The sequence below is a fragment of the Pogona vitticeps genome, chromosome 10 (genome assembly GCF_051106095.1).
Source record: "Pogona vitticeps strain Pit_001003342236 chromosome 10, PviZW2.1, whole genome shotgun sequence".
Classification (NCBI taxonomy): Eukaryota; Metazoa; Chordata; class Lepidosauria; order Squamata; family Agamidae; genus Pogona; species Pogona vitticeps.
Window position 1 is genome coordinate 8377890 of NC_135792.1, and position 8977 is coordinate 8386866.

An 8977-nucleotide genomic window follows, 5' to 3' on the forward strand; every position below is an offset into this window, starting at 1 on the left:
TTTACATGTTTGTGTTCCTTTTTGTGCCTCCAAGGACAGGCTGGGTGAAAAATCCAGAACAAACACATACCTGACAAGGAGTGGGAGCGTTAGTCTGACATCTTGCTGTTCCTTAGGGCTTGTACGATGCACAAAGTCATATTTGATGTGACCTGCACAGACATAATAGAGCTATTCATTAATTATAATCATGGCATCAATGATATAACACACACAGAGAGAGGTAATCATCTGTGATGGAAGTACTGCACACCCACAGAATGTGAAAGCCGGTGTTAATTTGAACAGAATTTCCATTCTGACCTCTAATTTGCTTATTAAGTTCAAACATCTACATTTCTCCTTTCTCTCTGGGGGGAAAATGGGGGGAGGGACTTTTCATTTTTGTAAACAGAGGTTGCTGCTATGGATAGATGCTATCTGCCATCAGCTGCTTCGGGAAATCTCAAACCATTTGCCCTACCCATCTGTTTCACTCTGTTGTCCAGCTGTCTACTGCCTTTCCTTGTATCTCCCACCCCCACCCTACCACCAGACAGTGATTTCACAACTGAGAAACACAAATAATAGAAACTGTACTTGGAGATGCCTTTGAAGACTGGATGGAAACGTTAACCGATGCAGGATATTGTAGCTAAACTGACTTGGAATATAATCTTGACAGGTTCAGAACATTTATTGTCTATGTCTCTGGGTTCAAGAGACTGTTGTTGACTTTCACAAGGCACCCGGGTCTTGGATATGCTCCCTATCATCATGGTCTCCCTTCTGGATACATGACTTCTGGAAGCAAAAGGTGGTTCAGAGAACTAAAACATGACTCTACAGCACATCTGAAATATTAACCAGGGCTAAAGCAATGTGCCATGGGTAGCATCAAAGCTTGGGAAGTTATAACCAAACCTCTGGTACCAAGTCTTGTCTGAATTTGGAAGCTGGTTAGTCCCTGAATGGGAGACTCACAGGGAGTCCAAGCTAAGGATAGGAAAGAATCTTGCTTAAAACCCAGGGGTATTACTGCCGGTGATATTTGACCACACTGGGTCAGATGGTCTAAGGGTCTGGCTCAGTATAAAGCACTGCTCTATGTGCCTTTCTGGAATACAACTCCCCAAATCCCCAGCCAGGAGGCGATGATACTGCCTGGGGAATTCTAGGAAATGTAATCCAAAAATTAACTTTTCCAAGCTCTGGTTGACATGACCGAAGATTAAATGTTGTGCCTCCATCAGGTTTTCATGTCAAGCACTTAATTAGCTAGAATAGTGGTATAAAACAGGGAAGCTTGACATGACATTAAAAAAAAATCTGGGATTGTTTCTTCCATTGTTTTTTTTAAGTAAATAGTGAGTATCTCCGGGGTTAATGGAAACATGGGAGGGGAAGCTTGTATTGAGAAAACAGTTCAGGGAGGGGTTAAACCACACCAGTCCCACATTGCCATAGTGATGTAACTCCACTCCACCGCTCACTGCTGTTACATACTTATCGAAGCTACAGTGGAGTCAATTGCACATTTCCTGCCTTATCTGGTTGCACCTTCAGCTATCAATGGGATACACTTCCTGAAATCTAAGGTATTTACCGTTATTCCTCTGCTTCCCAAAAGGGCCCCTCCTACCAAAATATGATTACATTAATGCAAAAGACACTTGAATGCAGATACTGGTCACTCTCCATCCTAACTAAGCAAGCAAATGGTTAGACACTTTTAAAAATGTATATATCACTGGAAACTGGCTCTGCTCATTCCAAAATCAGCATCCGCTCTCCCAGAAGAAGGCAAGCTTCTGGGAAAAGAGTCCTCCTCTAGTTCAGGAGAGACTCTTCTGTGGGAAAGCAGCAGTAGCAGCTGCAGGAGGCTCGGATCTACCTCTAAGTGCCCAATTAACCCCCTCTTGATTATTTGTTCCAAGTATTCCACTCTCAAGGTCACAGTTGCTCTCCTAGAGCTAACGGTTGGATTGTCTGTAACTGAATATTCAGTATAATCCTAATGTTACATATTTTCCACGGAAGCTTCCCTTTCAGATGACCAGCTGTACTTTAGGAAAACCAAATCTGATTTAAAAACTGTTACACTAGATTTCACATTTGTTTTACTTGCATTTTTATTTTTACAACACATAATTGTAAGATGCTTTCATTTTTACACCTCCTTCCATCCATAAAAAAACAGCATCCAGAATCAATCCTTTAAGAGGAAGTGGGCAAATGCCACTCCCCTGTTCCGTCCCTAAAGATGTCCAATGGAAAAAAAAAAAACACTTCCTGAACCCTGCATTTCCATTGCAGTGGTTAATTTTTAAAATTCTTTGCAGGGTCCCAACAGTGGTTCCCAACTGCAGGTAACCCAGGTGTTCTTGGCCTGCAGAAACCCCAGCCAACACAGCTAGTGGTGAAGGGTTCTGGGAGTTGCAGTCCAAGAACATCTGTAGACTCAAGGTTGGGAACTACTGATTTAGAACAACACCTAGGCATTTTTGGTAGCCGATGCAGCCACCGGAGGTCATGGGCAGAAAACTGGCCACAGAACTCACTGACGTTGGCCTTCTCTGTTTTAAGATGAGCCTTTGCTGCTCACAAATAAGGAGGATGGCTGTTCTAGCTGGAAAGGTGGAAGAGGGCTACTGGTCTCCTAAGTGGTGCGTGAGCCGCACCATCGTATACGATATCATTACATCATGGAAGGTTGACAAATTCTATACAGCGGTGCCTCACTTAACGATGATAATCCATTCCAGGAAAATCATCATTAAGTGAAAACATCGTAAAGCGAAATAAAAAACCCCACTGAAACGCATTGAAACCCGTTCAGTGCATTCCAATGGGGTAAAAACTCAGTGAAGATCCTCCATACGGTGGCCATTTTTGCTGCCTGTATAATGAGGAATCTGTCCCTAAACACAGCAGGGGGCCATTTTAATTACCCGGTGGCCATTTTGAAACTGCCGATCAGCTGTTAGAAAAACATCGTTTTGCGAAGAATCGGTTCCCGAAGCAGGGAACCGATCATCGCAAAGCGAAATTCCCCCATTTAGACCATTGTTTTGTGATCACAATTGCGATCGCAAAAAGATCATCGTAAAGCAGATTCATCATAATGTGGGGCAATCGTAAAGCAAGGTACCAGTGTATAGACTTGGGAGCCTGCTTCACGTTCTCAACCCCTTTGGGTAGCAAATCCCAGCTACACTGTGTAAGACCTTGATGCCAAAGAGCCCATTCACCTCCAATCCTCTTGGTGGGGGGAGGAAAGCAGCTCTGATTAAAGGAGTCAATTAAGAACCTGCGGTGGTCAAGATCTGAATGCAGACATACTTAGAAGGACTCGACTGTCAAATAGAAAAGCCTCAGCATATCCCACGAACCAAGCGGAAACAACCATGCAACGACAAAACTAATTTCTGAAATAACTCTCAATTGTTCACCAACCTCTTCCTACACATTCTTAGACTGAACAAATTCTGACTCTGACCAAGATCACACAGATACAGTCTTTTTTGTTCCATAATTTTCTTCCACAATAACAATAACAACATTGCCTCAAGTCTATTCTGACTTACTGTGACCTTTGCCAGGGTTTTAAACCCATATAATTGTTTTGTGCCAACACGGTTTGGGCGGAAAGTCCTGCCTGAGACTCTAGAAAAACCAGTCCACTCACAGGAAAACAAGACTGGATTAAATGAACCCATGCACTTCAGTATAAGACTGCTTTGTGTGATTCTTTTTAAAGAGGTATCGCTACCAGCCTCTTTATGAACACTAAAAAGAAATTTCAAAGAATGCTGTGCTTCAAGTGTACATTCCAAAGTACTGGAAGTTGGAACCAAAGCAAGAACACTCATCACAATTTATTAAATTGGTTACTCCGAAACATCAGCCAGATTACTGAATTTTGCTATTGAAGGGACCCCCTATATATTTTATTCTATCAAGGATCTTACCACACTAACAATGTAAGAGCAAGTTATATCAACTGTACAGCCATCACAGTACTTTGCAGTGGTTCCCAACCTTGGGTAGCCCAGGTGTTTGTGGAGGTGTTCTTGGGCTACACCTCCAAGAAACCCTGGCCAGCACAGCAGGTGATGAAGGTTTCTGGGAAATGCAGTCCAAGGACAAATGGGCTACCCATGTTTGGGAACCACTGGTGTATTGAATCGAGTTTCAAATTCAGACTCAAGAAATGTGGGTTCAAATGACAACTTAAACATGGAAACTTGGGGGTGGCAATGAACAAAAATCATCCCTTAGGTATCTCACATACAGTACCTTGGAAAACCTTCTAAGGTCACCATAAGTTGGAATCAGTTTGGCAGCACATAATATATATACTGTCTGAGGGTGCAACTACACTGAGATATGCTTCTCCAATTACTGTGGGTTTAGCACAATGCAAATTGATTCAAGATTTCCCAGCTACGCAATGATACTGTAGCACACTTTTCTCCTAGGATTTGTTTCTTTCTGAATACCTTTTGGAAGGTTGCTTATTTTAAGTCACTCTACACTGCGCTCGTTTTTGACCCATTTTCAGCTGTGTGGATGGCTGTGCCATTGTATTTCAGGGTGAGGCATTCTGTGCTGAAGCCTTGGTGATGTGTTTGAGACGGTGACAGATGCTGTCCCATGAGGAAATCAGCAACTATGCCTGCTTTTCATGCTGTTTCCTTTTTAATTTTTTTTTAATTATTATTTTTAAATAACTTGACTTTAGAATTTCATCATATAGGTACTAGAGTCTTTCTGTCTGCAAAAATAATGTAGTGCTATGCTAGTTACAAATTAACTCTGGACAAGGTTGTTATGGACAAGATCAGAATGCAGGTGGAACAGGACAGACCCCAGTCTATTCATGGTGATTTAAAGAGTGGTGTCATCATCTGCACCAAATCAACCTGGTTTAATTGAGGTTGCCCCATGAGGATGAGGACAGTCACATAAAGAGCATTGATTAATATAATATACTCCAACGTAACTCTCAGATTATTAGGACAACACACCCTAAATTAACTTATCTGGGCCTGAAATAAGAATTCAAATATTCTTTCCTTCTAAAATGTTGTGCACATTTGACTTTAATGGTTTTGCTCTCTGCTTTCAAAGTTTACATTAACAGCTCTTCAGAAAGTGCAACGTTTCTATAATAATGTTTCATTAAAAGAATTGTATCACAATTTCTTTCCTCACCACATTGTAATACCTGTATGTTGATGATACTAAAAAAAGGGAGAAAAAAACCCAGAGCTGTCTCATTTTTGTGGTAGTTCCACTGTCATCATGTTCTCAGATACTATGATCAAAGGACTCTTCTTCATTACCAAGAGCCATATGTGGCTTATTTGGCTCCTCTGCCCTAAATTTTAGGATTAAGGCACTTCTCTGCTCACTCTGTTAGCTGCTCTAGCCAAGAGTCCAAACTCTACATTGAAGTACAGCACGGCAGAACTTAGCTAGCGTTTTCAAGTTCTGCTTAGAAGTTATGCACAAGCTCCCTCTCCACTGATAGTCAAAGCTTACTTCCAAGTTCATACTTATTCTATATTGTATTTAAGTGATCTCGGATGGCAATGCCTTGAGAACAAAGATTGTTCTGAAAAGGGTGGGTAGGGAAGTGGGAACTCAGGAGAAAGACGTGTGTTTTGCATGCAGGAGGTTATTATATTCTGCCTCATGCCTTGGAAACTATTGAACAGACTAATAATTCCCAACCATGGGTACCCACATGTTCTTGGACCACAATTCCCAGAAATACTGGTTAGCACAGTTAGTGGTGAAGGCTTCTGGGAATTTTAGTCCAAGGGCATCTGGGAATCCAAGGCTGTGAACTACTGGAATAGATAGTTTGAATCTAGATCAACTATCATTATGGCTCGATATAATGCAGATTTAAGGGTGATGATTTTTTAAAACCAGGATAAATGAATTAAATCAATCACAGCATCCCTTAATTTCTTCATATTATAGAGAAAACAGCAGGGGAAAAAAGCATGAAGTGGAGGTTGTGCACGGTGAAAGATTTCACTGGCGACATAATCTGGGGAGAAACAAAAAACAAAGAAAGAAAAAGCTAATTGTCCAAGACACTGTGATGATTAAATGTGGCTTTCTGTCAAACTGGATCTCACAAATGCAGATGCCATAGAGACCTGGCTGCAGAAAGATCTGCTCTCTTTTTACACAACCTGATCATTCAACCTTTCTGGAAATCTCCTCCTGGTGCCTATGAATCAGAAACATTTTTTGCCCCCCTTCCCAACCCCAATCTACAGGTATCTCTACTCCAGAGAGAACGGTATAAGTCCTCATATGAAGCGGTGATGGGAAAAAAGCATGATGGAATAATTTCAGTCTACAGAGAGACAAGTTCATATTTCTCAGTAAGGTGGTACGCCTATGTCAATTCAAGGTGCAGAGTAGAACTCACGCGATCAAAAGCAAACAAGTCAAAACACAATTCGCTCTAAAAACCTCTTACTAACCACCACCATCAAAACAGTGTATCTGAAACTAGGAAAGGAGCCTGTTTTCAGAACATGTTCTGGCCTTTTCATTTCATTAGCTAATCCACTCGCCAAAGTGATGACAATTTCACATGCCAATTTCATTTGCCAAGGGATAATTCCATTCACCAAGTGACAATTTGGCCTTCAGATTCAAGCAACAGTTAGCACAGGAGCCCAAGCCCAATTCTTTTTTTCTGCTTGCATTCTCACTTAAAAGCCTACAGTCGAAAAGCAGATTTTCCCAGGGCTCTGGCCTAAGTGATGGTACAGTTTTTGCTATGTGATGGTGGCATTGTCTTGAACTCTGTTGGACTTTCTTTCAAGTATTTATTTATTTATTTATTTATTTATTTAATTTATATCCCGCCTATCTAGTCCAATGGACTACTCTAGGCGGCCAACAACAAATATAAAATACAATAAAATAAAACAACAGATTACAGAAGAATTAGAATAAAGAAACAATAAAAGGGAAAAGAAAATCAAAGATAATCTGGTGAGAAGGCCTGCCGAAACATCCAGGTTTTTAATAGATTCTTAAAGGTGCCCAGTGAAGTAGACGTTCACAGCACAAGAAAGATGTTTGGAAAGCGGAGGGGTGGGTGGGTGGGAAGCAAGAGTAACAGAAGAAGTTAAATGTACAAACAATGGCAGAGGCGGATGGGCTGATCCAGATTCAAATGCTCACACAGTCATGAAGCTCAGTGGGCACCCTTGAGCAAATTGCTCTCTGATCATATAGACCTCGCAATTAGCCATGGCTGTATGAGAGAAGAGAGAACCATATACGCCGTGTTGAGTTCCCCAGAAGGAAGATTAGGATTGAATACTTAAAAAAGAACAAACAGAAGAAACAGAGTCTTCTTTGAAAGGACTACATGCAGCCAAGGTCGCCCAACGAGTCTTGTTCCAAGACTCTTAACCACTGGAAATGTTGGCTCACTGGTCATGTGAGGACCTGGCTCAGGTTATTCTAACCTCCCAACCTCCCACTCCCTCCCTCTGTATGGACCTACCACCCTTGGCATCCCAGCCAGCATGCTAGATGAAGATGATGGCCGTTCTTATAGCAAATCTATAGGGCAGCCCATCCGGAGGGAGGGCAGCATAATCTAAAGCAGGGGTTCCCCAACCTTGGGCCCTCCAGATGTTCTTGGACTTCAACTCCCAGAAATCCTGTCCAGCAGAGATGGTGGTGGTGGTGAAGGATTCTGGGAGTTGTAGTCCAAGAACATCTGGAGGCCCCAAGGTTGGGGACCACTGGTGTAAAGGAGGGGGAGAAACAGGCGCTTGGGGAAAGTACAGGACTTACAGAGACATAGAGATGGGCAAACGCAGGCTGCCTTGATGCTCCAGGACTCCAACACCCATGATCCCCTACTACTGAAACAGCAAGAGCTGATGATGGAAGTTGGGGACCAAAGGAAACCCCTGGGAGGTTCCCCCCCCCCCCCCCGCCTTTGATTCAGAAGGGAAGGCAGGAAGGAGTGGCCTGAAGTGGGAGGCGCCAAGGACAGCCGCGAAAAGGGAGGAGCCCCCCGAAGGGGGCGGGGCTTTATGGAGAGGGCGCGGCTCCTCTCGTGGGCGTGGCTAGCTCCAGCTCCTCCCCCTCCCTCCCTTCTCGCCCCCCCTCAGAGACTCACCTCAGGGTTCTGCCGACCACAAGGCCGGTCAAAGAGGAGGCGGAGGGAGAGGAGGGCGGCGGCGGCGGCCACGGGAACGGCTTCGCATGCCGGCGCCCGGCCCATCCCGGCCGGGGGGGAGGGAGGCTGGGTGGGGGGAGGACGAGCCGTTCCGACGCGAGGCTCGCCGAGGAAAGAAGGACGGAAAGGCCGCCCCGGGTGGAGGTGGTGGTGGTGAGGAAGAGCCGCCGCCGCCGCCGCCGCCGTGAGGGGGCAGAGCGAGCGCGAGCTCAGGAAGGCAGCCCGTGAGGCGCCGCGCATGCGCCCCGCCGCGCGGCTCAGGCCCGGCCCCCGCCAGGCGGCGAAGGGAGGCGTCCGTCGCGTCGCCTGCGCGTCTGGCGGTGCATCCCAAAGGGGGTGCGGAGAAGAAGGAGGAGGACAGCCACCCTACAAGAAGGGCTCTCGTTCGACTCCTAAAATTGGGGGGGGGATTAATTGGATCTTCGCTTTCCAATACATATAGCTAAGAGGAGCCGGACAAGAGATGATCAAGGCTTTGCAAATAAAAGCGGCTTTTCGTTTTTCTCGTGGCTCCTTTCCGACCTTGAGGGGCTGCAGCCCCGCAGCGGGAAGGGTCGAATGGGAGCCGGACGTGCTTTCCCCCCCTCTGCCCAGCGTTGGTCTCCTTGCTGCCCGACCCAGGGCAACTTCCAAGGTCCTTTTTGGCTCCTCTTTGCAGGATCGCAGCCCAAGCAGGCTTGTTGGGGGCTCCGCAAGCTTTGCCTCCCCACGCCTGGTCTGGAAGCCCGGTGGCCCTCTTGGTGCATTGAGTGGCAGGATTAG

At 45.0% G+C, this 8977-nt stretch overlaps 1 protein-coding gene across 1 annotated transcript in view; it reads right to left on the minus strand.

Moving 5' to 3' along the window:
* ZDHHC7 (zDHHC palmitoyltransferase 7) overlaps positions 1–8498 on the minus strand; it is a 22945-nt gene extending 14447 nt beyond the window's left edge. The window contains exons 1-2 of the mRNA XM_020801939.3: positions 8156–8498; positions 71–152 (exon numbers count right to left, since the gene is read on the minus strand). The gene's annotated coding sequence lies outside the window, so the exon portion shown is untranslated. The remainder of the gene's footprint in view (positions 1–70; positions 153–8155) is intronic.
* Between the last annotated feature and the right edge of the window lie 479 nt (positions 8499–8977).